The sequence below is a fragment of the Ambystoma mexicanum genome, chromosome 2q (assembly GCF_040938575.1).
Source record: "Ambystoma mexicanum isolate Mex_15411 chromosome 2q, UKY_AmexF1_1, whole genome shotgun sequence".
NCBI lineage: Eukaryota > Metazoa > Chordata > Amphibia > Caudata > Ambystomatidae > Ambystoma > Ambystoma mexicanum.
In genome coordinates this window covers 872,125,648-872,152,198 of record NC_090924.1, presented here as the reverse complement: position 1 = coordinate 872,152,198, position 26,551 = coordinate 872,125,648, and the positions used below count along the sequence as shown (strand labels likewise).

Sequence of the window (26,551 nt, the reverse complement as noted above, 5' to 3'; positions counted from 1 at the left end):
ACAAGAAAACTCTGACAGTTCAGCACAGCCGATGAGCCGAAGAAGACAGATAGTAAAACCGAACTGTGCTGAGCCCAAGGTTGCAGGTGGTAACCTTGATGAACAAAGAACTTGTGTAACTGAAGTTCAAAGAGACCCGAGTAGAAGGCTCCGAAGCAGAGTGATCAGGCGTCATGGGCGCTCATTCGAAGGACTCTGACTAAAGCCTTTTTGGGTTGTATTGTTTGTTGAAACTACGAGAACCAAGAGGCCTTAGGAGAGACCAGGGAGGAGTGTCAAAGTGGTTTTACAGGGGTTTAGCAAAACCCTTCGTACACTCGAAAGTGTTTGACACGTTGGAGAAAACTGATTGAACTGTTAACTGGCAAATGTGAACCTGACAGAGGGATGCCTGTGAATTGAGGGTAAACAGGGATATACCCTTGAACATTGTGACGACAAGTGTGAACCCGGCTGAGGGATGTCCACAATAGATAGTTGTTCAAAAGGACATTGAGATTCTTTGAATGCTACAATTTTGAGTGAAAGGCCAAAGTGAACCCGATTGAGGGAGCCTAACTTTACAAGAAGGATCATAGCCCAGCTGAGGGGGATTCAAAGGGGTGAAGAGCAATCACCCAATGTGAAGGATTATCAAAGGAACTTTTGTTTTGTTTATTGTTTTTCGTTCAGCCAGCCTTCTAAGGCAAGAGACTTTGCAAGAAAGAGACTTGGCCCAAAAGGTCCTGGCATCGTAGGGAACTGTAACCTCGTGCTGGCGAGGCCAAGGAGTGTACTGTGCTCAACGGTCTTGCCTTGTCCCATGCTACAAATCTGGGGAAGGGAGACCCCAGCCCTAACATCCTGATTTATCATTTGGTGAAAACTTCTTTCTTTTCTTGTGAACATTATCACATGCTACTTTGTAATTTAGTTGTAAGGATTAGCAATAATATTTCTTTTAGCATAGGCCCTTTTTATTTGACAAGACACCACTAGTACTGCCTTATTATTACTTGATGGTCGTAGCTTGCTCCCATCTTAGATTTAGGTGTAGATTAGGCATTTTTCTCACCTGTTACACAGTTTAATAAACACCCATGAACTGTGATCACTTTTGTCTGTCTTTACTGTTGCCACCATGAGTTCATTACACTTCCCTTTAACCGTCTCTTCTTTCCCACCCTTTTAGACACCCTATTAAATCATAAGGAACCTGGCAACCGCCATGCCAAGTTCCATATCATAACATATGCCCTTTCTAACCTTTTCATAAAATGTAATAATTTGAACAATGTATAAGGATCACTGAAAAACCCGATATTATATGTGATTCACTTACAAGGCCTCTAAATACTAGCAATTTTTTAAGGTAACCTAAGACTATGATAATACTACAATGCTATACAAGAGCCTAATGGCACTAAAACACTAACTTGACATTCGTAATATGGAATGTTCCATGGTCATTGACATATGTTTCCCTCTTCATTCAGTTACGTAATCCTTTCATCTACTCAGAGCATTTCTAATACTTGCACTGTGTTGATTTTCACTTCCTCCTTCCTGCCCCTCTCTCTTTCTTCTAACAACACACTCATCATTTTGAGATCCTTCTTGGTACTCCCTTCGCCTTTCTCTCCTTTCTTCCTGTCTCCCTTCCACCATCCGACTATCCAACCTACTCATTGTGCTTCTATTGTCTGTAATTACTTCACATCTAGTAACATTTCGTCTATTTCACTTTCATGCAACATCGGCTGGTGTGACCCACACAGCGTCACCCATCTTGGTTCAAAATACACCACCTCTCGTTTGCATACCTTGAATGGTTTCAAAAATCTCACCCAGTTTCCCACACTTGCATGCACCCCATCTGCCTGACCTCTTTTCTCTTCATACCTGTTCTTATAGGCTGGGCTGATTGAAATCTTTGCACCCTCTCAATTGTCCGATCTTCATCCAGTGCAATTTCCCCTCTTCCTACCAACTAAGGGGCACACAGATTTGGCATCATATCTCTCCTCCTCATCATCCCAAAAGGTGAGTACCCTGTGATTATATGGAGCGTGTCTCTATATGCAGCAATAATACCCCATAATACTCACTCCCAAGGTAAACTACTCACCACTGCCAAATGTTAAAAAAAAATGAATCAATATATTTATCCTCTCTACCAGTCCATTCCCTTTTGAGTGGTTCAATGATGTCCTGAGATTTGCAATCCTATGTGTTTCTAGAAAATGTTTCACATCATTGGATACACACTGCACCCCATTTTCACTTACTATGTATTTCAGAAACCGCTCATGTGGACACACCTTCAATAGACAATCTGTCACTACTTTAGTGTTCATAAAATTGCCAAACTTGACCTCAAACCACCTACATTTGTAATCTACCAGCACAATCAAGTAACAACCCTCAGGTCACAAATTCTCCATCGGACCCATTACATCAATTCCTGCTTACTCCCACACTTCCACTGGCATGCCTACCAGCTTCAACGTTACCGAATCCAACCTTTTTGTCTCATTGCTCATTGCACATATATGGCAAATACGATGGGAGCCTCTTCTCTTCCTTGTTTTTGGCTCAACACTGCTCCTATGCCTCTCTGACTAGCATCCACTATTAAAAATGTTCTTGTACCTACCTCATACTTATATAGGGTAGAAACCTTTGCTATGGTTTATTTATTTTATTTTATTTGATTGCTTATAGTGCAAACCTGGCTCTACAGCAGTGGAGCACTTTAATACAGGATTGTGCCAGAATTAGGTTTGGCATTTTATACTGTAATGCAGTACTTTTCTTTAATGTCCTGTGAAGGTATCATGAAGCAAGACACAGACAACAGAGTCACATTTTAAACAAAACAGATTTTATTTTATATGTCAGGATGGATAAAGTCCTAACTTGCCCTATGCTAAGGTGGCATTTCCCTACCTAAAGAAACTAAGGATCGTCTGTGTCAGTAAGTTCAACTTAAAAGTCTGTCTGTGTCCAGAATCTATACTTGCATACAATGTGCAGGGATGGCAGTATCAAAAGAAACGGTGTGCAAAATAAAGTTCTGAGCTTCTTCCAGCTCGTTGTCAGCTGCCCTTCCCCAAGTTCAAATAGTTCCACAAAGAAACAGGACTCTGGGTTCCCTTCCTCAAGTGTAACGCAAATCCAAACACTCTCAGGGGTCTCTTCCCCAGGTTTGCCACAGTTCCAAGGTTTCTCTGGGTTCGCCTTCCCGAGAGTAACACAGTTGCAAATAGTTCAAGTCTCTTAGCTTTCACCAATATCATCAACTTCCACTGGTACTCCTTTCACTTCAGCATTTTCATCACACAGCCTTTGTCTTTAGGATTTTCTTGGCTCTTTCCCAGGTTGGGGATACTCGGTCTAGGCACAGTTGTCGGACCACATGGTCCATCCATAACAAGTCACACAACCGATAACCCTTGGCACTTAGTGCTGTTATTTAGGCCTCTTTGATTAACACTGGATTTCCACCTAGCACCAGTGTTAGCACTCAACGGTTTCTCTTTCTCTCTTTGGCACGTTAGGGCTTCATCAGCATTTGTGTATTGGCAGTCTTTTGGCTTTGCCACAACTTTCATGTAACTTGTTTGATGGTGTATGTCTTCTTCCACCACCTCACATTCACTTTGCCCCTCTGATTTCAACAACTAGTCTTTTCCACATCCCTTTCGTTCAGTTCATAAATGTTCATCGACAATTAGCCTTTTCCATGTGCCTTTTGTCCATTTTTATAAAAGTTCATAACAACTTTCACTTTGTTTCTTATTGTTTGTAACAAGTTTCACTCCTTTTAACATAACACGTGTCTGTTTTCCACTTCTGCCACAATTTCACATGATTTTCATGTCATTTCTGTAGTTCGGTATTCAATATTGTCCACCGGGTTCATCCTCTCGTTATGGATCTTTAGCTTTTACGCTTACTTTTTTAATAGTCTGACATTTGCCCCAGAGCACACTAGTACGAGTATCCTCTCTCTCGTACTCACCAGAGCTGCTCTGCTTCGTCGGGTGGCTTTGCGCTTCTCTTCATTCAGCTGTCTGCTACCGGATAGGCGTCAGGAGTAACAGCGAGCAGCGCTCACTTTTGAAAAGCCCTCAGGCAGTATCCTGCGTTCATCAGGAGTTCTCCGAGTTCTCCAGCTGGGAACATGTAACAACGGCATGTGTTGGGGTTTTGGTCCTCTCGCGGCCCGCTCGGATCACAGCCCCTCCTTCCTCACCTGAAACACACAACGTCCTCCCTGCCAGTCCTGCACCAGCCTGCTCCTCGCTGCACACCTGCCGCCTTCTCTCTAGGCAGGATCTTCCTGCTTTGCAGTGTGGGTCTGCTTTAAGCACCTGTAGCCTGCAGGTGTGAGTAGTTTTCCTGACCCTCATTGTAGTAATTAACATGACATTCCCAATCCTTTGCAGGCATCTTCCCCATCCCAGTACCATAGTGGCAAAACTGACTAGGAGTGTGCATTACTCCTAGTCGACTCTTCCTTATCCCAGTTTTCAAGGGATGCCCTTTAAGGTCATACTGTGTGCTTGAAAGGGTTTCGGCGGACAATATCCTATGAAGTAAGGGGGAGGGTAGGATAGTAGGATACATTCTCATAGGGAAAGGGGGGTACCATGTCTCGCCTGCAGCATGTTCTTCCCAATCCCCAAGGACACTCCACCCAGGTGATTCTCCCTCGCATCTCCACCCCCAGGGTCAGGATCCAAAAACAATGGCCTTTCTCTGGCCACCTGAGCACAGGATCCAAGTGCCGTAGGTGTGAGGACACCCTTGCATTTCTCACAGTCCCAAAATGCTAACTTCATCTGGTCTGACTACCTGAAAATGGAACCCTTCTTTAGAACCTCCCTCTAATCATCTGTCCTTTCTGAGAATTTGGGAATAAAGTTTGCATAGAATCCTACTAACCACAGTAAAGATTTAATTTGATCTTTATCCTTTGGCTCTCTTACCCCTCTGAATGCCACTACCAGTTGCCACTTCTCCAGTCACTACATGACCCAAGCACGTGACCTTGCTTACTTTGCACTTAAACTTTCCTCTTTTTCACCATCAACCCTGTCTACCTCAACGTCTCCAACACATGTACCAACAACCAGTCATGCTTCTCTTCTTCCCACTGAGATGTCATCCTGGAAACAAGGTTTACCTTTGTATTCCTAAAACAAATGTTCCATGACTCTTTGAAAGACAGCACTTGCCAAATCCAAACCAAATGGCTGAGGCTTATATTAGTAAGCCCTGTGATGAATCAAGGGTATTTGTCCCTTCTCCCCAAAGGGGAGCTGACCCGTGTGATGCTAGGGAAGTGAGACCGCTCCGCAAGACCCTACCTAGGGGTCTGGGCAAGTGGGACCTCACTGGGAGTGACTCCCCAAAAGGGGACAAGGACTTTTATTCCCCTGAGGAACTCCCTGGCCAACCACCTTATCTGCATATGTGGGAATGCCTTCCATAATGACTACTGTGTCCTCCTCCTATTTGGCTTCAGGCAATGTTGAATAAAACACGTCATTTGCAGGAAAAGGGATTATCTCTCTAGGAGAGATTTGCATGCAAGTGGGACAAGTAGATCACAGATGAAGAGAGAGTATGGTGTGCAAGCAAAGCCACCTGACGTAATTACACCTAGGAGAGGCGGGATTGGGGGAAGCCATGGAGCCTGCAGCAAAGAATGCCATTCTGAGACACTGGAGGCCCAGCAAGGACTACTGTTAGGGAGAATTCTCAAAAATGTGCTAATTCCCTCCACCTTAGAGACCCCCAGAAACTTTGCTGGATTTGGAGGACTAGAGTGTTTTTAACATGGAGAGAGTGTGACCCTTTTTCTCACTCTCTCATGTATTTTGATGTGATTTTTCATACACTGTGTTTCTTTTGGTTATGGAGTCTGACAAACTCCATAAGCATCATCTTTTACATTGTGTCACACAGCACCTTCAATGCAGTGACACAGGGAAGTCTTTCAGATTTCCCAAGGTTTAAATACCTTCTCTGGGTTAAACTACTTTTTCCCAGAGCAGTAAAGTGAAATTGACTTTACTTACCATTGTAACTTGCTAGACCCAGCACACCCTATCTTACAATAGAGTGCTGGAGGGGTTACTTAGTATCCTGTATGGCAGTGGTTTCATTTGAACTACCATGGTTTACATTTACCGCGAGCTGCGTTCGCAGCCAAAGTATAGCAACCATGGGAGCCATCTTTGTCAAAATGGCACCTGCTTGTATTCTTTCGCTATTTCTTTGTGGAAAGGTCCTTCTAGAGATTTTCTCTGCACGCCAAACCAGGTTTGGTCTCTTTGCTCATCTGTGCCTTTGGCGGGATTCAAGAGTGAAGCCCGTCTCTCGGGTAGGCAGGAAGTGAAGGAGGTGTCCGAAACTCCCAGTGCTTAGCCTCCTAGGAGACCCAAATTCCCTCTGTGGTGATTGGCTGGCTGACTGTCCGGCAAGGACAGCCACCCTGCTGGGTGAGTGACAGCTAGGCTGGAATGAATGGGAGAGAACTGAATAAAAGGTGAGTCTTTTGGCTTGGAAGGCAGAGTCGACCACTGGATGAAGGAACTGAAGAAGAGCTTGAAGAGGACGCCTGCTGCAACTCCTGGGCCGTTGGTTTGCACAGTGAAGCACTGCTCCAGTGCCGAAACACCAAGTTTGCATCGACAGAGAAGCCCCTGCAAGGACGACTTCTCCCTTGAGTTGGTGGCACCAATCAACTCCAAAGTAAGCCACCTGGACATCCATCTCAGAGCTGGTTGAATGTCCTCAGAGTTGTGGCGGGAAACCGTATAGCCATGGAGAGGAACACCAGATTGTGTGCGTTGCTTTTAAGCTGGCCTAAAGCTTTTGGAAGATCTTCCGGACTCCCAGGAAGCAGAACTGACCAAGCCTGAGCCCCCTCAGCAGAGTGCGGGGCCCCAGAAGCAAGGAAAGTCCATCTTGACAGCCAGGAACCACAGTGTTGGTAGGCGCGAGTAGCTGAAACGCAAAACAGCCACTGAAGGTGAAGTTTGCCGGTTGCAGGTTTTGACAGTCCCAGTGTATTGCAGGAGTCTCCCAACGTCCTCCATCTTGTCCCCACGACTAAGGCCCAGGAACAGCGAGATCTGCAGAGCTGCACAGGAACAGAAGTCATCAGCTGCATCTTTTCTTCTTTACCAAGGTACTGTAAAACAAGTCTAAGAGAATTTACCTCTTACTGTAAAAGTGCATGAAACTTCTGCAACTCACAAGTCTAATCAGCTTGTGGCCCTACATTTGATTCTTCTTTTCATCGAAGACTCCTAAGAACTTGTGCAAAGACTTTTCCATTTACTTACCAGAAGTGCTTCATCCTATCCAAGACTTTTGCCCATTGACTTTGGCTTAGCCTGTTGAATTGAATGACTCTTCTAAGAATATCTAAAAGTGCTTACCTGTTTAGGAATATTTGTGGTCTCTTGTTGTTCTAATAACCTTTGCCTTTTACCAACTTTTAAGAGTATTCTGAATGCCAACAGTAAGACATTAATGTCCCTAGCACCCTTATTACTGAAGTCACCTGTGGCTGTAGGTTGTGTCTGTGGGCCATCCCAAAAGGGTCATTTCTGATTGTACAGTATTGAAGTGCATTTGTGTGTTACTTTTCTATTGCTCCCTTCTGAAGAAGGCTTTATAACTGACTGATAAATAAATTAACAATTGTTTATGCAAGAATCCTTGGGTGTAAGAGTTTACTTGAATACCTGTAACTGTGAATCTTTGTGTAACTCCACTCCAGCTCACATTTCCCCTCTTGAGATAAGCCTAGCTGCACAAGGGTACTGCAAGCAAACTTTGCCGTACACAGACAACAGAGAACCCATTGGGATCACATGGTGAGAAGAACCAACCTATGTGGTGGAATGACCACGGCAGTGCTGTGAGGGTGCTAGGCACCCGTCTAACAACCGTGGTGTGATAGGCACCCATCTAACAATGCTGAGACCAGAGCAACTTGGAGCGCTGACAGCTCCCACCCACCAGAGTCAACATACCGCTGTATCCTGCGGAGACGGCGAGAGCAGAACGAATGCCAATCCCGAGACCTGGAAGCAAGAAAGCAAAGCAACTTACCTGAGTGAGTGCAGAGCCCCTCAAGGTCACCCTTGTCGAACAAAGGTACCAGGGTGAAACAGAGAAAGTGGAAACGAATACCCTGGGAAGGGGAAAAAGCCACAAGAAATGGCTGTTGAATAATGGGGAGAACCCTCCCTAAGAAACTGTAACAAGTGTTGTGGATTAAGACTACAAAGTGAACCAAATAACTAGAAAAGGAATACAGGAGTAGATAAATGCCAGTAGAGGGGGGATCCCTAATTCAAATAAAGACATAACAAAACTCAGAAAGGTTGGATATCAAAACCATGAGAGACATAAGATAAAAGGGAACAGTGTTAGAGTATATCTCAAGGAGAACTATTATAAGTATAACATTGTCGAGAAACCAGCAGCCAAGAACAGTTGAGAGGAGCTACAAGAGCTCCTGGTTAAAACCACAACCGATTGTGAGAGTGTTGGGGAGAATTCTCTTATAAGGCTAATTTCCGAAACCTATTGAGTCCCCCAGCAGCTTTGCTGGATTTTTTGGGGTTTGTTTTTTTCTCCTGCTAAGAGTGAGACTCTTTTACTCCCACTCTTAGACATGTTTTGAAGTATGTCTCTGACTATTTGTGTGATTTTGGGCTATGGGGTCTTTTACTCCATAGGGTATCATCTGTTTTTTGTGTATGTGTTACACAGCACCCTCAGTGCAGTAACACAGGGGTGTCATAGGGACCCCCAAAGATAGACTCCATACCCTGGGACTGACTACTCTCTCCCAGGGCATGTAAAGTCACCATTGACTTTACTAGTCTTAAATTATGAACAGAACCAGTACAAACCATCATATTGTGGAAGTAATGGAAGGGGTTAATTGTATTGCCTCTGGGTCTGTTTTCAAGGGGGCACTGTCCAGTCCCCCCTTGTCGAGTTTCTGGCTGGTGGCAGTGGTTACCACGCAAAATATTCCAGCAGAATATTCTCTATGGGATTTTCCCATTGATTTTAAACGCCCCACTTTTTGGTGCAATGTTAAAGATACCGCTGGTTTAATTATTTAATATTAAATTCACGGTTGGGTCTTTTTGCCAGAACACTCTTCTAAAATGGCGTTCGTGTCCGTCTCTGTAACTCTGACCAAGGTCGACCCCTTTGTTCCACTTTTTTGGCAGGCTTCTCCACAGAAGCCTTCCAAATGGTGCCACTCTGTTTGGGTTCCACAGGATGGGTGGGGAGGGGAATTGGCACCCTGGATTGCGTTGCCTTAGCAACTCAAGTCGCACTCTGTTCTGATTGGGCCAGTGGTGAGCCGCCCGGCTCACCACTTAGCATGTTTGAGTAACAGCTAGGCTGTTGAATGGGGTTTTTTCTGCATAAAAGCAGGGCCTTTGGGACTGGAACTTCAGAAGTTGCCACAGGACCTAAGAATCCAAAGAGGGAAGAAGCTGAGCCATCTGCAACGACGACACCACCGGTGAAGCCCTGCTGCAACTACCTCATCACTTTCCCGACGACAAGAGAAGATCTTCTGCTGGACGAGTCTTCTTCCTCTGAGCTGGTGGGACCAACCAGTTCGACCTTTGTCGCCTTCCAAAGACGTCTCTTGGTCGAATCGCCCGTGTCAGCACCCCGGCGGCCGGATAGCCGAGCTTCCCCACTTTGACCGCGAATAAAAGGAACGCACCTTTTATCGACAAACTCTGTGGCTGGTTTCATCCCTGTGCAGTGCAACGACTCCACGTTTCCTCCTCGATGAGATCCTCTCTTCCCCTGGTCGAAACAACGAACTGAGACCACTGCCAGGAACAACCGCCACCGCTGGAGCTTCTTCTCTCTATAAGGTACTGTGTCCTGCCTGGCCTCCCTTTCTTCGGTTTGCCCAAGGTGACTCTTAAATCCTTGGATTTCCAACTGGGTTGGCCCCAGACCTTCTAACTTTACCTTCTTGAATCGCCCTGACCTCTTTTGATCATTCTGCAAAGACTTTTTGTGCATTTTAAACCGTGTGATCCTGGGCACATTTCGCTTTGCTCCATTTAAAGTGGGCCTGGCCTATGAACTTTGGCTCTACAGTATATACTGCCTTTATTCCCTTGCTGAGAACTCCTAAAAGTGTTGGGACCTGTTTTATTTCTATGCTCTGCCTTTTTCTCTCCCTTTAACTGAACTATTGGAGTGCCATCAGGTTATGCGCTCACATCTGTTTAACAAATCATGGTGTTTTAACTCTGATTTGTCTGATAGTTATCAAGGGAGGTGTGTATACTTTATCTGACTGTGTTTTAACTTGCTTTTGATTTCGAGTGCTAGTATATTGCCTAAAGTGTGTTTTAAATAAATAATTATATACTTTTTATACAAAGCTCTGGTCAGTGTTTGTTTGCTCTACTGTGTTTTAGCCCTATTGTATATACTCTATATACTGCCTTATTTTTCTTGAGAGAAGTCTTACTGCTCAGCCACAGCTACCAGGTAAATCTGGGTGGTACAGACTGCTACCAATTGGGTTTACTGCCTACTCCTGTGGTCTTAATCTTTTTGCAGTGTTCCCCAAGGGAACTGCACAGGATTCTGCCTAACACTGGTGTACAGCGGTGGGATTTGTATTGAGTATACATTTTAGAGTGCTTCTTATACTTTAGTGCAACTAACCACAAAGCTTAGCACTGTAAAAGCTATTTTTTTAACAAGTCAACTATGGAAAGTTACAGCCAGGAGTCCCTTTCTGCAAAAACTGCTGATTGTTTAAGAGTTCTTTGTAGACATAAGGATCGTCCTGTAAAAGGCAAGAAAATGGAACTTATGAAAAGATTGTTAGAGAATCAAAGTCTGGGTAGTAGTTCAGAGGAGCCTACCTCCCCAGCAAATGGAAACCACAGTCATGAGGATGATATGAATCAAAGTAATGATAGTATTGTTGTGGAGTTGGAAGAGGAAGAGGAAACTAATGTAACTGTCCCCACTGGCCCTCTGCCTGCTCTAGCACCTCAGCCTGTGTCTACTGGACCTTTGTCAGGTCCCACATTAAGTCCTGAATTCATTGAACTGGAAAAAATGAGACTTGAATTAGAGTTCAAAAGAATTAGTGCCCAATCTGAACAAAAGCACCAAGAACGAAGGCTCAGAGAAATGGAGCTCAAGCATGAGCTAGAGATGAAGAAATTGGCTGTTGAAAATACTTCTCTCCCCGGATCCTCTAGGAGTTCCAGTCCAAAAAGACCCCGGATGCCTAAAGAGATTGTGGATATGTATGAACCTAAGTTGGATGTGTTGGATTGGTTGGCTATGTTTGAGTATAATCATGGGCTCCAGGACATCACAGGGAATCAGTTGCTTCCTTGGTTGTTCTCTAGGCCCCCCCCTGTTGCATCTGATGTGGTAATGGAGTTGGGGGAGGTGGATAGGATGGACTATGAATGTGTGAAGCTAGCTTTAATAGCTAGATTTGGGAAGACCCCTTCGCAGTACCTTAAGAGGTTTAGGACCCTCAACAAGCATGATGGTACCCCTTGGGCTACCTGGGTGAGTGAAAGTTTGAAAAACTTAGAGGGATGGATTAAGGGTTACAGAGTGAACACTTATGAGGGAATGAGAAATCGTGTTATGTTGGAGTCAATTTATGATGCCTGCTCTCCTGAGCTCAGACAGCACTTGGCTGATTCAAAGGAAATAGTTTCCAAGAAGCTAGCTAAGGCTGCTGACTTGTGGGTTGCCAACAGGGCTACCCACAAGGATTCTGGGGTAACTCAGAAAAAGGATGAGGGGAAACAGCCTAAAAAGGACTTCAAAGAGAATTCAAATAATTCCAATTCCAAAAAGGGCCCCAGACAGCACCATAAGGGTAAGCCACATGGGAAACCAAATCTGGCTAGTGTACCTTCTGGTCCCAGACCAGAAGGAGGTCAGAACAAGCCACCATTCCAGAAAGAATTTGGAACATGCTATGTTTGTAAGGCTACTGACCATGTGAAAGGGGATCCCAGATGTAAGGGTAAACCTTCAGGGGTCCACACTGTCTCCCTGCCTTCGCTCCAGAGGAGGAAGTACCAATGACAAGTTTCTTTAGTGTTCCTGGGGTTGTGGGAACAACAGAATTTAGATGTCTATAATTCTATCCCAGATAATACTAAAGAGTATTATAAGGACAGAGTCCAGATGAATGGTCAGGAGACTCCTGCCATTAGGGACACTGGGGCCAGCATAACTGTGGTGGACGATTCTTTTTTCAAGGCAGAGGAGGTTGCTAGGGCACCCAAACGCCTCACCAAGTTAGCTGGAGGGCCTGTACAGATGTGTCCCCAGTTACCAGTTCTCATCCAGTGCAATGATATGACAGTCAGGCAGCCACCCAGGGCAGGGCAGGAGCCCCCCTCACCCGTGGCACCACTTCCAGCAACATGCGCTTATCTCCGCGCACGAAGCATCGCCGCGGTGCACCTTTAGCACCAGCACGTTGGGTTTGGCAAATCAAGAAGGAAGCCTCCACCTCATCCAGGAGCTTTTCCCTAGACCCGATCCCGTGCATCACGGCCTCCAGCACCAGGATCGAGGTCCACCGCAGCCATACTATAAGATGGCCGCCATGTTCTCGTCGGAGAACAGCTGATCCCTCCTCCCCTTGTCCAGCACAGCCGATTGGCCGCGCGCCAATACTTTCCCCGCAGACCCGAACAGGAGGCGGAAGCCGGCCGCTCCAGCAAGGGCTGCAACATTAAGGGCCTGTCTGCGTCTGTAGAGTTAGTCAGGCAGCCACCCAGGGCAGGGCAGGAGCCCCCCTCACCCGTGGCACCACTTCCAGCAACATGCGCTTATCTCCGCGCACGAAGCATCGCCGCGGTGCACCTTTAGCACCAGCACGTTGGGTTTGGCAAATCAAGAAGGAAGCCTCCACCTCATCCAGGAGCTTTTCCCTAGACCCGATCCCGTGCATCACGGCCTCCAGCACCAGGATCGAGGTCCACCGTAGCCATACTATAAGATGGCCGCCATGTTCTTGTCGGAGGACAGCTGATCCCTCCTCCCCCTGTCCAGCACAGCCGATTGGCCGCGCGCCAATACTTTCCCCGCAGACCCGAACCGGAGGCGGAAGCCGGCCGCTCCAGCAAGGGCCGCAACATTAAGGGCCTGTCTGCGTCTGTAGAGTTAGTCAGGCAGCCACCCAGGGCAGGGCAGGAGCCCCCCTCACCCGTGGCACCACTTCCAGCAACGTGCGCCTATCTCCGCGCACGAAGCATCGCCGCGGTGCACCTTTAGCACCAGCACGTTGGGTTTGGCAAATCAAGAAGGAAGCCTCCACCTCATCCAGGAGCTTTTCCCTAGACCTGATCCCGTGCATCACGGCCTCCAGCACCAGGATCGAGGTCCACCGCAGCCATACTATAAGATGGCCACCATGTTCTCGTCGGAGAACAGCTGATCCCTCCTCCCCCTGTCCAGCACAGCCGATTGGCCGCGCGCCAATACTTTCCCCGCAGACCCGAACCGGAGGCGGAAGCCGGCCGCTCCAGCAAGGGCCGCAACATTAAGGGCCTGTCTGCGTCTGTCCGCGGATGGAAGCGGTGCGGGGCCGACCCCCTGGCCTACCTTCGCGCAAGAAGCCATGTAAGTACATTCTCCCCGCCCCATCAAACATTCACCAACATCCGTGAGTGATATAACGTCCCCATCATCCTCTTGGATACTGCTCTCTGAAAAGCGGAACCCCCTTGTCCCTGGATAAGCTGCAAAGCTTACTGCTAAGAACTGCTGAGAAAGCCTAATCTGTCTCACATGCGCGAGTACAGTCACGGCGAACCGCCATTAACTATACCTACTACATACTAGCGATTGCTAATGACCCGAGGCCTATATAGACAGCCCACGAGGACGTATTACCGGTGACATGCATATGACCACTTCTACGTTATTGTATTGAAAATACTCCTGTGCATGTGCCATATCTGCTCCACCACCTGTTTAGCATTAATACTATTACACAGGGCCTTGCTTCACATGTTATTACGGGACTACTAACCAATCAGGGTGAAGTCTTTAACTACCTGATCCCTACCTGTGTCTACCTAGCATAGAGCTGTATCGCTACTAAGTACTACTACCTCTTGCACACCACTGCTCGTGCCAGTACTATCCATACTATATGCAAACTATGGCCTAACTGCTAGTCCTTACCCAATGCTACCAATCATATGCATTCTAGTCGCATTTAGGTCTATCTTAGCGAGGTATACTCTGCGGCCTGCAGCTCTATTGCTGTTGGGTTTGGCAAATCAAGATACCCCCCGATGTATGCAACTTAGTCACTGGTAGGACTGTCAAATCTAGATGCCTCTGATATATGTAGTGTTGTCAATGATAGGACCGTCAAATCTAGATGCCTCTGATGTATACAATTTAGTCATTGATAGGACTGTCAAATCTAGATGCCTCTGATGTATACAATTTAGTCACTGATAGGACTGTCAAATCTAGATGCCCCATGATGTATACAATTTAGTCACTGATAGGACTGTCAAATCTAGATGCCTCTGATGTATGCAATTAGTCACTGATAGGACTGTCAAATCCAGATACCTCTGATATATGCAATTTAGTTGCCGTTAGGACTGTTAAGTTAGGCTTACCCCGTTGCTTGCATTCCAGTCACCATTGAGTTGTCTAACTTAGACGCCCCTCGGCTACCTGCCCCCCAATATGCACATCACCAAATCACTCCTAACACACACTTTTTGCACCCTACTCTGGACCCTTCTAACCATCACCATAACAATGGACCACACCAACTCCACACCTTGCAATCTGTAAGAGAGAAACACGCGACTTAGAGCGAGGCTGCCTTGCCTCTATGACCTCAAAAACAAAAGAACTAGACCACCAGGCTCAACCTCCACCCCTACTACACTTGACCCTAACCGTCCGGCCTTAGTGGTAGAAAGAAGCCATAAAACTCAAATTGACTGCTATAGTCAGAGGAGGCCTAACACTCCCAAGCTCAGACTGATCCAAGATAAAATCACAACTCCCAGCCTGTCAGGAGCCCTCATCAATGCGAGGTCCCTCATAGCACATAGTACTGAAATTGCGGACATACTTGCCCTGGATAACTTAGATTTACTCGCAATCACTGAGACCTGGCTCCATGACGCCGCAGGTCCTGCACTCATGGTTGCCGTACCTGATAATTACAACATACCAAGAGTCGATCGCCCCAACTCATGGGGAGGTGGCCTAGCCATCATCGCCAAAATTAAGCTAGATGTAAGACTTACCCCCACCCCGAAATAACATCATGCAAACTCCTCTCAGCCAAAATACCTATCACTAACAACAGCACACTAACTGTCCTCCTGGTGTATAGACCACCAGGCCCACTAGGCAACTTTGAGGAAGACTTATCTAGCCTCCTCACCAACAATATCAAAGATACTACCCAGCTCCTATTATTAGGTGACTTCAACTTGGGTTTTAACGATAATGAGGACAAACAAGCCCACTCCATCCAATCCATTCTAGTTGATCATGGCCTGACTCAGAACATTCTTGCCCCCACGCACATAAAAGGACGGACATTAGATTGGATAGCCAACCGAAACTGTAACACCACTATCTCTAAAATCTTGCCACAAACATGGACGGATCACCACCTCATCAGTTTCTCATTAACTATAGAACTGCCTAAACCAATTAACCAGGAAATAGTACCATCCATGCCAACCAGAAGTAAAAAAGACATTACTTCGGAAAAACTGCTCCCGCTCCTCCTACCAGCCCTCGCTGTCAGCGATACCAACGAGGACCCCAACATACTAGTTGAGACATTCAACAACGCTATGTCCAATGCCTTGGACATAATAGCCCCCATCAAACTTCGCAAAAGCAAACGAGAATCACATCTCAACTCATGGTTCACCCCTCACCTCAAAGAACTACAAATCCAAAAGCGTAAACTCCAAGCTATCTGGAGGCATACACCCTCGGTGGAGAACAAAACCATCCTTAACAACTTTGCCAATAAATATAAGAAGGAAATAATCCAAACCAAAATAGACACATTCAATGAGAGAATTAGCAAGGCTAACTCTAAAGAAGAAAAGAAAGGTTTGTTGCTCCCGGCTATCTTGCTTGTAGTTTGTGAAATAATTATTTCTGACACCTTGGTTAGTATGAATTAATTTGTCTATTGTTCGTTGTTTTTCTGGGTGATTTTTTCTTTTAAATACATGTGTTTATGAAAAACACTCTTTGGAACTTGACAAGCAAGTTAGGTCAGCCGACACGTGTTTCGACCTTACGGTCGTTCTCAAGGCTGAACAATATTCAATTAGTGACAAGGTAGTGACATATTACATTATTTTCAGCAGTGGTGTTTAAGGTGATGTGCAAACATAGTGATAGGTAGTGACATAACAAAAACACATTGATGTATCGATATAAAGAAAGTTTAAAAATGGGAGAAAAGGAGGGAGGAAGAGACGAGAGAAGTAAGTAGCTGGTTAAAAATTGTGCTAAAGGTAAAATAGATTGAGGTAATTGCCTCTTACCCAGTTGCGGTTTGCTGTGTGCCCAAAGTGGGGTTCTGTAATATAAACTGTCCTTTTCGGCAGTCCTGGCTCCTGTTGGGCCCTGGGATGAGAAAAAATATATGTATTGGGGGAAGGGGTTGGTGGGGACTTGCAAAATGATCCCCCCAAGGTGCGTCAATGGTCCCATTTGTCTAGTTAAGAATGTTGGCTGTGGTCATTGCACATGAACACGGTGGAAAACATCAAGGGCTTTTCTTGAATAGCCCTTGTGTGTTCCCACCTTGTGGGCGTGTTGGCGGCGGTACTAGCAGTATCATCAAGATATGTAACTGTCCAAAGGTTGGCCACAGGCAATGATTTGGCTGGGGTTGTTGAAATAGATGGTCCGGGATGTACATCAGGGGCTCTTTGGGAAGTGCCCCTGTGTTTACCCAGCCATATAGAGCATTGCATTGCATATCCTAGTGTTGAAAAGTGAAAAAGGAGAATTGTAAAAATAAGCACTTAATGCTATCCATTGCCCATGTGTGGGCAAGGAAGCTTTGTGTCCCTGGGGTGGGCTGGGAGGCTTACCTCTATGTTCCGTCTGGCGTCCTAGGCGGTGCTCCGCTGCTTCTGCACACCGCGCTGGGTGCCGCCATTAAGAGCTGTGCGTTTCCTGTTGATTCACGTCAGTCTCAGGTCGCGCATGCGCAGGGTATAGTGTCTTAGCGCTAGTCCCGGCGCATGCGTGTCTTGGTAGGCGACTTGCGCATGCGCCGCGGATCAGTGAAAGGCACTCACCGGATGAACGCTTGTGACTTGGAACGGGGGTGGGTGGTCCTAGCCAATGGCTGCGAGGTAGAAGGGATCTAAGGGGAACCTGAATTAATGATGCAGTTATGTGTTATATAATCCGTGGGGATCAAGGGAGTACGAAGGTTGAGTCCAAATATGGGTTAATTCATGAGGTGATATGAGTCAGTGAGACATGGGTGTGTGAATGTGGCATCACTTGCATTGTGCCCATAATAGGGTTAATTAAAAATAAATATAAAAGGTGTGTGTGATATGGTCTCTTGTTGGGCCATGTATACCCAAACCTGAGGTCTCGAATCCCTGTGGGGGTTGAGGAGCAGGAGGAGAGGTAGAGAAAGGTAGAAAAAATATAGGAGATTGTAGAAATAGTAGAAGAAAGGGGAAGAGGAAGTTTACAGGAAGACATTTAAATCATGGTCTTTATTAAGGCCATTTTTCACACATCTGAAATGACAAATTAAACGTGCTTCCTCTTGTCTTAGTTTTCGGATTCTGTCTCCTCCTCTTGAGCCCAGTCGGACCGTCTTGAGTCCGATGAACCTTATGTCACTCTTGTTTTCCATTTGGTGGTTCTTCTGCCAGTGGTTTGCCAGTGGCAGTTTGGGGTCTTGTGAATGTATGCTGTTCATATGCTCTCTAATCCTGAAGCGTGTCTCACGGATGGTGCTCCCTATGTATATTTTGTTGCAAACACAGATAATTGCATATATTACAAATTTGCTTCTACAATTAATGTGCTCAGTGATGTTGAAAATTGGGCAGCCTGAGAATTTGGCACATTTGGTCTGTGTTGCATGCTTGCACATTGAGCATGTCCCGCATTTCGTGAAACCAATTGGTGTCATTTTGCTGAGCCAGTCCTGTGCCACGATATGTTTGTCTGCAAGAAAGGAGGGGCTCAGTAGGGTCCTTAGGGTTGGTGCTCTGCTGTATGACATGCTGGGATATGTTTTTAGTTGCGGCTTGATATGTTCGTCCATGAGGAGAAGTCCCCAATGTTTACTCAAAAATTTTTGTAATGCATAACTGTCTTTGTTGTATCTCGTTACGAATCGTATTGTTGGATTGTCATCATGTCTTCTGGGTTTGGGGTAAAGCAATGTTGATCTCTCTGTTTGGCAGGCTTGTTTTCTTGCTTCTGCCAGGTTCACATGGGAATAGCCCCGACTGCTGAATCTCTGATCCAGCAGGTTGCATTCTTCTATGAATGATTTATCTGTGTTGCAGTTGGAATTTACTTCCGTTGGTTTCCGGTAAGTACTGGTAATGATTTTGTTCTCTTTTATTTCAATCTTGAGGTCGAGGAAGTCAATTTGAACATTGCTGATGTGGCTGGTTAGTTCTATACCAAAGTCATTGGTATTGAGATAGCCCATATATTCATTGAGTTCATCTTTAGTTCCCTTCCAAATTAAGATAATATCATCTATGAATCTGGCCCAATTGACAATGAGCCTGGTGAATTTGTCTTCTTTCATTGCATGTTTGAGTTCATAGGAGTGCATGAAGCAGTTTGCTAGTGCAGGAGCATAGCTGGCTCCCATTGCGATCCCTTTGGTCTGCTTGAAATATTCTCCATTGAATATGAATATATTGTTCTTGAGAGAGAAGTTAAGGAAGGCTTTGGTCATTTCCACTTGGTCTAGGTTCCAGAGGGCAGACCAATTCTGGGAACCGCATTTCTTAATGGCTACGCTAGATGTCAAAGCCCTGTACACATCAATAGACCATGAATTAGCCATAAACAGCATGGGGTTTCTACTCAAACATGAATCAGCCTCACACCTAGACCAAGTGGAAATGACCAAAGCCTTCCTTAACTTCTCTCTCAAGAACAATATATTCATATTCAATGGAGAATATTTCAAGCAGACCAAAGGGATCGCAATGCGAGCCAGCTATGCTCCTGCACTAGCAAACTGCTTCATGCACTCCTATGAACTCAAACATGCAATGAAAGAAGACAAATTCACCAGGCTCATTGTCAATTGGGCCAGATTCATAGATGATATTATCTTAATTTGGAAGGGAACTAAAGATGAACTCAATGAATATATGGGCTATCTCAATACCAATGACTTTGGTATAGAACTAACCAGCCACATCAGCAATGTTCAAATTGACTTCCTCGACCTCAAGATTGAAATAAAAGAGAACAAAATCATTACCAGTACTTACCGGAAACCAACGGAAGTAAATTCCACCCTGCATGCAACAAGCTGCCACAGAAAAAGTGTCATTCGCAACATTCCGAAAGGAGAATACATTCGGGCAAGAAGGAACTGCAACACAGATAAATCATTCATAGAAGAATGCAACCTGCTGGATCAGAGATTCAGCAGTCGGGGCTATTCCCATGTGAACCTGGCAGAAGCAAGAAAACAAGCCTGCCAAACAGAGAGATCAACATTGCTTTACCCCAAACCCAGAAGACATGATGACAATCCAACAATAAGATTCGTAACGAGATACAACAAAGACAGTTATGCATTACAAAAAATTTTGAGTAAACATTGGGGACTTCTCCTCATGGACGAACATATCAAGCCGCAACTAAAAACATATCCCAGCATGTCATACAGCAGAGCACCAACCCTAAGGACCCTACTGAGCCCCTCCTTTCTTGCAGACAAACATATCGTTGCACAGGACTGGCTCAGCAAAATGACACCAATTGGTTTCACGAAATGCGGGACATGCTCAATGTGCAAGCATGCAACACAGACCAAATGTGCCAAATTCTCAGGCTGCCCAATTTTCAACATCACTGAGCACATTAATTGTAGAAGCAAATTTGTAATATATGCAATTATCTGTGTTTGCAACAAAATATACATAGGCAGCACCATCCGTGAGACACGCTTCAGGATTAGAGAGCATATGAACAGCATACATTCACAAGACCCCAAACTGCCACTGGCAAACCACTGGCAGAAGAACCACCAAATGGAAAACAAGAGTGACATAAGGTTCATCGGACTCAAGACGGTCCGACTGGGCCCAAGAGGAGGAGACAGAATCCGAAAACTAAGACAAGAGGAAGCACGTTTAATTTGTCATTTCAGATGTGTGAAAAATGGCCTTAATAAAGACCATGATTTAAATGTCTTCCTGTAAACTTCCTCTTCCCCTTTCTTCTACTATTTCTACAATCTCCTATATTTTTTCTACCTTTCTCTACCTCTCCTCCTACTCCTCAACCCCCACAGGGATTCGTGACCTCAGGTTTGGGTATACATGGCCCAACAAGAGACCATATCACACACACCTTTTATATTTATTTTTAATTAACCCTATTATGGGCACAATGCAAGTGATGCCACATTCACACACCCATGTCTCACTGACTCATATCACCTCATGAATTAACCCATATTTGGACTCAACCTTCGTACTCCCTTGAGCCCCACGGATTATATAACACATAACTGCATCATTAATTCAGGTTCCCCTTAGATCCCTTCTACCTCGCAGCCATTGGCTAGGACCACCCACCCCAGTTCCAAGTCACAAGCGTTCATCCGGTGAGTGCCTTTCACTGATCCGCGGCGCATGCGCAAGTCGCCTACCAAGACACGCATGCGCCGGGACTAGCGCTAAGACACTATACCCTGCGCATGCGCGACCTGAGACTGACGTGAATCAACAGGAAACGCACAGCTCTTAATGGCGGCACCCAGCGCGGTGTGCAGAAGCAGCGGAGCACTGCCTAGGACGCCAGACGGAACATAGAGGTAAGCCTCCCAGCCCACCCCAGGGACACAAAGCTTCCTTGCCCACACATGGGCAATGGATAGCATTAAGTGCTTATTTTTACAATTCTCCTTTTTCACTTTTCAACACTAGGATATGCAATTCAATGCTCTATATGGCTGGGTAAACACAGGGGCACTTCCCAAAGAGCCCCTGATGTACATCCCGGACCATCTATTTCAACAACCCCAGCCAAATCATTGCCTGTGGCCAACCTTTGGACAGTTACATATCTTGATGATACTGCTAGTACCGCCGCCAACACGCCCACAAGGTGGGAACACACAAGGGCTATTCAAGAAAAGCCCTTGATGTTTTCCACCGTGTTCATGTGCAATGACCACAGCCAACATTCTTAACTAGACAAATGGGACCATTGACGCACCTTGGGGGGATCATTTTGCAAGTCCCCACCAACCCCTCCCCCCAATACATATATTTTTTCTCATCCCAGCGCCCAACAGGAGCCAGGACTGCCGTAAAGGACAGTTTATATTACAGAACCCCACTTTGGGCACACAGCAAACCGCAACTGGGTAAGAGGCAATTACCTCAATCTATTTTACCATTAGCACAATTTTTAACCAGCTACTTACTTCTCTCGTCTCTTCCTCCCTCCTTTTCTCCCATTTTTAAACTTTCTTTATATCGACACATCAATGTGTTTTTGTTATGTCACTACCTATCACTATGTTTGCACATCACCTTAAACACCACTGCTGAAAATAATGTAATATGTCACTACCTTGTCACTAATTGAATATTGTTCAGCCTTGAGAACGACCGTAAGGTCGAAACACGTGTCGGCTGACCTAACTTGCTTGTCAAGTTCCAAAGAGTGTTTTTCATAAACACATGTATTTAAAAGAAAAAATCACCCAGAAAAACAACGAACAATAAATGAATTAATTCATAGTAACCAAGGTGTCAGAAATAATTATTTCACAAACTACAAGCAAGATAGCCGGGAGCAACAAACCTTTCTTTTCTAATTTACCAAACTGGGGCTTAGGCTAAACCCCAAAACCGCTCCTGTGATCTTGCCTAAAATCGTAATCACAACATAATTGGAGCTTAGCACTGGCAGGTTCCATTCCTAGAGCCTAAAACTCACCTCACCCTAACTCTAAAGAACTCTTCTCCATCCTTTGGGAAATGGAAAACCCTATTGCTCCCGTAGACAACGTCCCCAAAGACAAACAATGGTGCACCAGCATCCAAAATTCCCTAGTTAACAAAATTACAACCTTGCAAACTAAAATTGCAAAGAAGAAAGCATCCTTGAGCCCTACTGGAGCCCACACCATCCATTCGACTAACTCATATAGAACAGTCACCCAACACAATTGCCAACCCTTCAGTTTCACTAACATATCCATCCTGGAAACTGAAAAGGTTATCCTATCATTGAAGCCTTCTAACTGCCAAGGTGACAACTGCCCTGCACAAGTCATTAAGGACGCAGCATGAGATTTAGCACCCTTCATCTCTAAACTAATTAATGCTTCATTTAAATCTAGCACTGTACCATCCAACCTTAAAGAATCCTGGGTACTACCCCTCCTTAAAAAACAGACCCTCGACCCAGCCATCCCCACCAACTATAGGCCAATCAGCACAGTCCCATTCCTCCTCAAAATCATCGATAGAGTAGCCTACCTCCAGATCCAAAACTACCTGGAGACAAACCAACTACTAGGATCTCGCCAATCTGGTTTCAGACCATTACATGGCACTGAAACAGCCCTTATCGATCTTAAAACACAAATCGACGAGCTGAAGGATAAAGGTAAAACTGCTATGTTCCTCCTCCTTGATCTATCGGCGGCCTTTGACCTGGTGGACCATGCAGTGTTATGCAACCACCTAGCGTCTGCCGCCTATTTCTCAAGTGAAGCTATAGCCTGGGTACAATCCTTCCTAGCCAACCGTACGATGAGAGTGTTCTCCCCTTTAGCCTCAGCGGACCCAATACATATCACCTGTGGCATCCCACAAGGCTCATGTGTCTCACCCACCATGTACAATATCTTCACTAAGCCACTCTTCGACAAACTGGACAGATTAGGGGTAACTTATACCAACTATGCGGACGATACGCAGATCCTCATACCGCTATCTGGCAACTTTGTCGAAGACACAGCCTTAGTAAACAAGATCTACCTCATCATTCAGGCATGGATGGCCTCCCACGGCCTCTGCCTGAATGATGACAAAACTTGAGATACTGATCCTGGGTTCTGACTCCAACCTCAGAAAACTCAGCCCAAACTACCGTGCCTTCAACATTGATGGCAACATAATCAAAGTGGCAAGGGAGGTAAAAACACTAGGATTCTACCTTGAATCCACGCTAACTCTCAAAAAACAAGTTAATTTCTTAGCATCCTCCACAGCCTACACCTGCAAATTAATTAGGGCCTGTAGACCTTATCTCTCCAAATCTAATTGCATCACCCTAGCCAATGCCTTAGTAATGTCGAAACTGGACTATTGTAACGCCCTCTATGCAGGTGCTAGCAAAACTGTCATAAACAAAATGCAAATACTGCAGAACAATGCTCTCAAAGCAGCACTGGACATACCCTGCAGAGCCCACATCTCTAACATCAGAAAAGACCTGCATTGGTTAAAAATCAGTGATAGAGTTCTCCTTAAGACACTATCCCTCACCCACAAAGGCCTGAATAACACTGCGCCCCCATATATCTCAGCCATACTGACACGAAAATCCTCTACTCAACGTACTAGAGCTTCCAACCACTTTCTGCTTGACATACCCAGATTCAGACTATCCAAAGCGGGTGGGGCAAACTTCCCGGTTAGAGCTGCTCACGCTTGGAATGCACTGCCCATCGCACTGAGAGCCAACCTACCCTACACCAGATTTAGATGCAAAGTGAAAAGTTGGCTTTGGACCAATGACGACCTACAAGCGTGCTAGGCCAAGACTGATTAGAATATCCAACTGCCCTGCTACCTCTATTACCTGACATTAGACTTTATTATACTAGGAAACTGTATTTCACTTATCCTGTACCTAACGCACTCTGTATACCTGCTCTGTAATTTCTTCATGTACTTCATTCCCTGTATGTATTCCTTTATGTAACCTAAGCTCAAGTAATCTTATGACTTCTGTGCCCGGCTACCCCTGGGTTTTGTGCGCATTATAAATAAATAAAAATAAACATAAACTGTGAAGATACCTGTCAGTGTACAATGTGACGTACCAGGAAGGGTTCTGTTGGGAAATGGCCTGAAAACTCTTGGAGTTGTGTCACATACCCCCAGACCTCCTAGTAAAAGGTTACAGGAACTAACCAGACCTGCAAGGGAGGAAACCTTGAGAGGTTCTCCTAAGGAGATGATGGAAGAAAAAAATCACTCCACCTCACTGGAGCTACTTACTGCTATAGCTGAACAACCAGAAGCAAAGGGGAAACCCAAGACTTCCAGAAGGAAACCAGCAGCAAGCACTCCAATGCTTCCAACAAGGACTTCCCCTAGGTTGTCCAAAGTTACACCAGTGACTCCACCTCCAGCTGAGGCTGAGAGGGAGGTACAACCCTGTGTGGTTGAACTAGACTCTGAAGAAGAGCTAGTAGGAGGCCAAGAACTTATTGGAGATCTGGACCCTGCTGACCATCCTGAGCTGCAGTCTTTACTGGCAGAAGATGGACCCAGCAGGTCAGCTTTCCGTAAAGAACAAAGTGTTACGCTCACCTGGCTCCCACAGGGACGTCGATCGGACCCAGACAGCTGCGGTCTCCTCCAACGTGAAGCGTAGTGCAGAGATGACAGACTGGACTGGCCCGCCTAATCTAGCCTGCTTGACCCCTAGAAGTTTTCTCCTGCAAGTGGAGAAAGGGATTTAGCCATCCGTGGATTCTAGTAATGGCACTCCACTGTTCTCCCCACTAATCACCTCTGATATTCCCTTTCAGTAATCTCACCTTATGTTTTTGAATGATGAGCTCTCCATCCTGCGTGGAATGCAGGGGCGCGTAGATACCAGTTACTTCACTGGTTCGAAGGCGTTGGAAGAGTTCCGGATGAATATTGATTCGAGGTTCCTGGCGAGAACCCGTAAGTATAAAGTCCAAAGAGTTCAATATGTCCGATGTTCTGTCATGATGCCTACCTCTAAGGAGCCAGGCCGGGCCCTGCAACCCCAGAGGCAGACATCATTTTCCCCAGGGAAGTCTCAGCGGGCCCAAGTCGGGGCCCTTTGGACTCAGTCCTGGCGCCTTAGGGGCCAGGCTCATAGCGGACCCCAGTCCTGGCGCCTTAGGTGCCAGGCTCATAGAAGAGGATATGTGTTTAAGTGCTTGGGTGCACACTTACCTGATGCAGACCTTGCTGCTTCATCCAGGCCCTCTTGAGGCCTGAATGGGACTACTTAACCTGTAGGACTACTTCATCACCCGGGTGTGGTCGGGGAAGGATACATACCTGATTGGTGGAAGGATACATACCAGGAACTTCTTCCAAGGCTATTTAAACCCCACCCGAACAGCCACACATGCTTCGCGTTGTTCTGCACCTAGCAGCTGGACGCTCACCGTGTCAGCTCCTGCATCCTGACTTCAGCCACGCCTGCCAGCACCCTGGAACACCTGCAAGGGGAGAAAGGAAGAGAATAGGAGAAGAAAAGCCCTTACCTGCTAAATCTGCATCCCGGAGTCATTTCTCCAACAGCCCTGAAAAGGAAGACATCATTTTAAAGGCATTTCGTTTCGATCGCTGTAGCGCTGCATTTTACTCACCTTTGCGAGGCGCTTCCATCTTCAGCACCGGTCTTCCGGATTCAGCTACGCCCCGGCGCCTAGAGGAAAAAAGACAAGAACAAAGGTGAGAGGGAGAAAAGGAATAAGGAAAGCTCAGTTTCCTTTTAAGTCTTACCTGTTGGATTATTCCCACTGCATTTCGGGTCCTGCCGCTTCCTGGCATCTCCGGACCCCGGCCCCTATGGGGAAAAAAGACAAAGACATTGAATGAGCGAATGCAAAGACATTACCTGAGCGCTCATCCAGAACTGTTTCACTTCGGGTCGGCTCCATATCTCCGGCTCTCCGAACCCCGGCCCCTAAGGGGAAAAAGACATAAGCATTAGCGCTTGCTGCAATTAGACAACGAACATTATTATTAAGCTTGAACTTTTGAACAGAACTTTTACAGCGCCTTACCTGAACAGTCAAGCTTACCTGAACTCCCATCAATCCTCAATCCAGTGAAGTAACTGGGTTTCAACGCGCCCCTGCATCAGAAGCAGGATGGAGAGCTCATCCTTCCAAACCCTAAGGTGAGGCTTCACGGGGAATCGTGGAGGAGGTATCGTGGAGGGTTGGAAGGGAGTGGGAGGCTTGAGCATTGTTCCACAGTTGGTAATACTCCCT

The 26,551-nt window shown here is 45.9% G+C and overlaps 1 protein-coding gene across 1 annotated transcript in view; it reads left to right on the top strand.

Annotated features, from left to right (window-relative positions):
• The window catches only part of LOC138569796 (patched domain-containing protein 3-like), a 231,028-nt gene that overhangs the window by 86,068 nt on the left and 118,409 nt on the right, over positions 1-26,551 (top strand). The gene's annotated exons all lie outside the window — the stretch shown is intronic.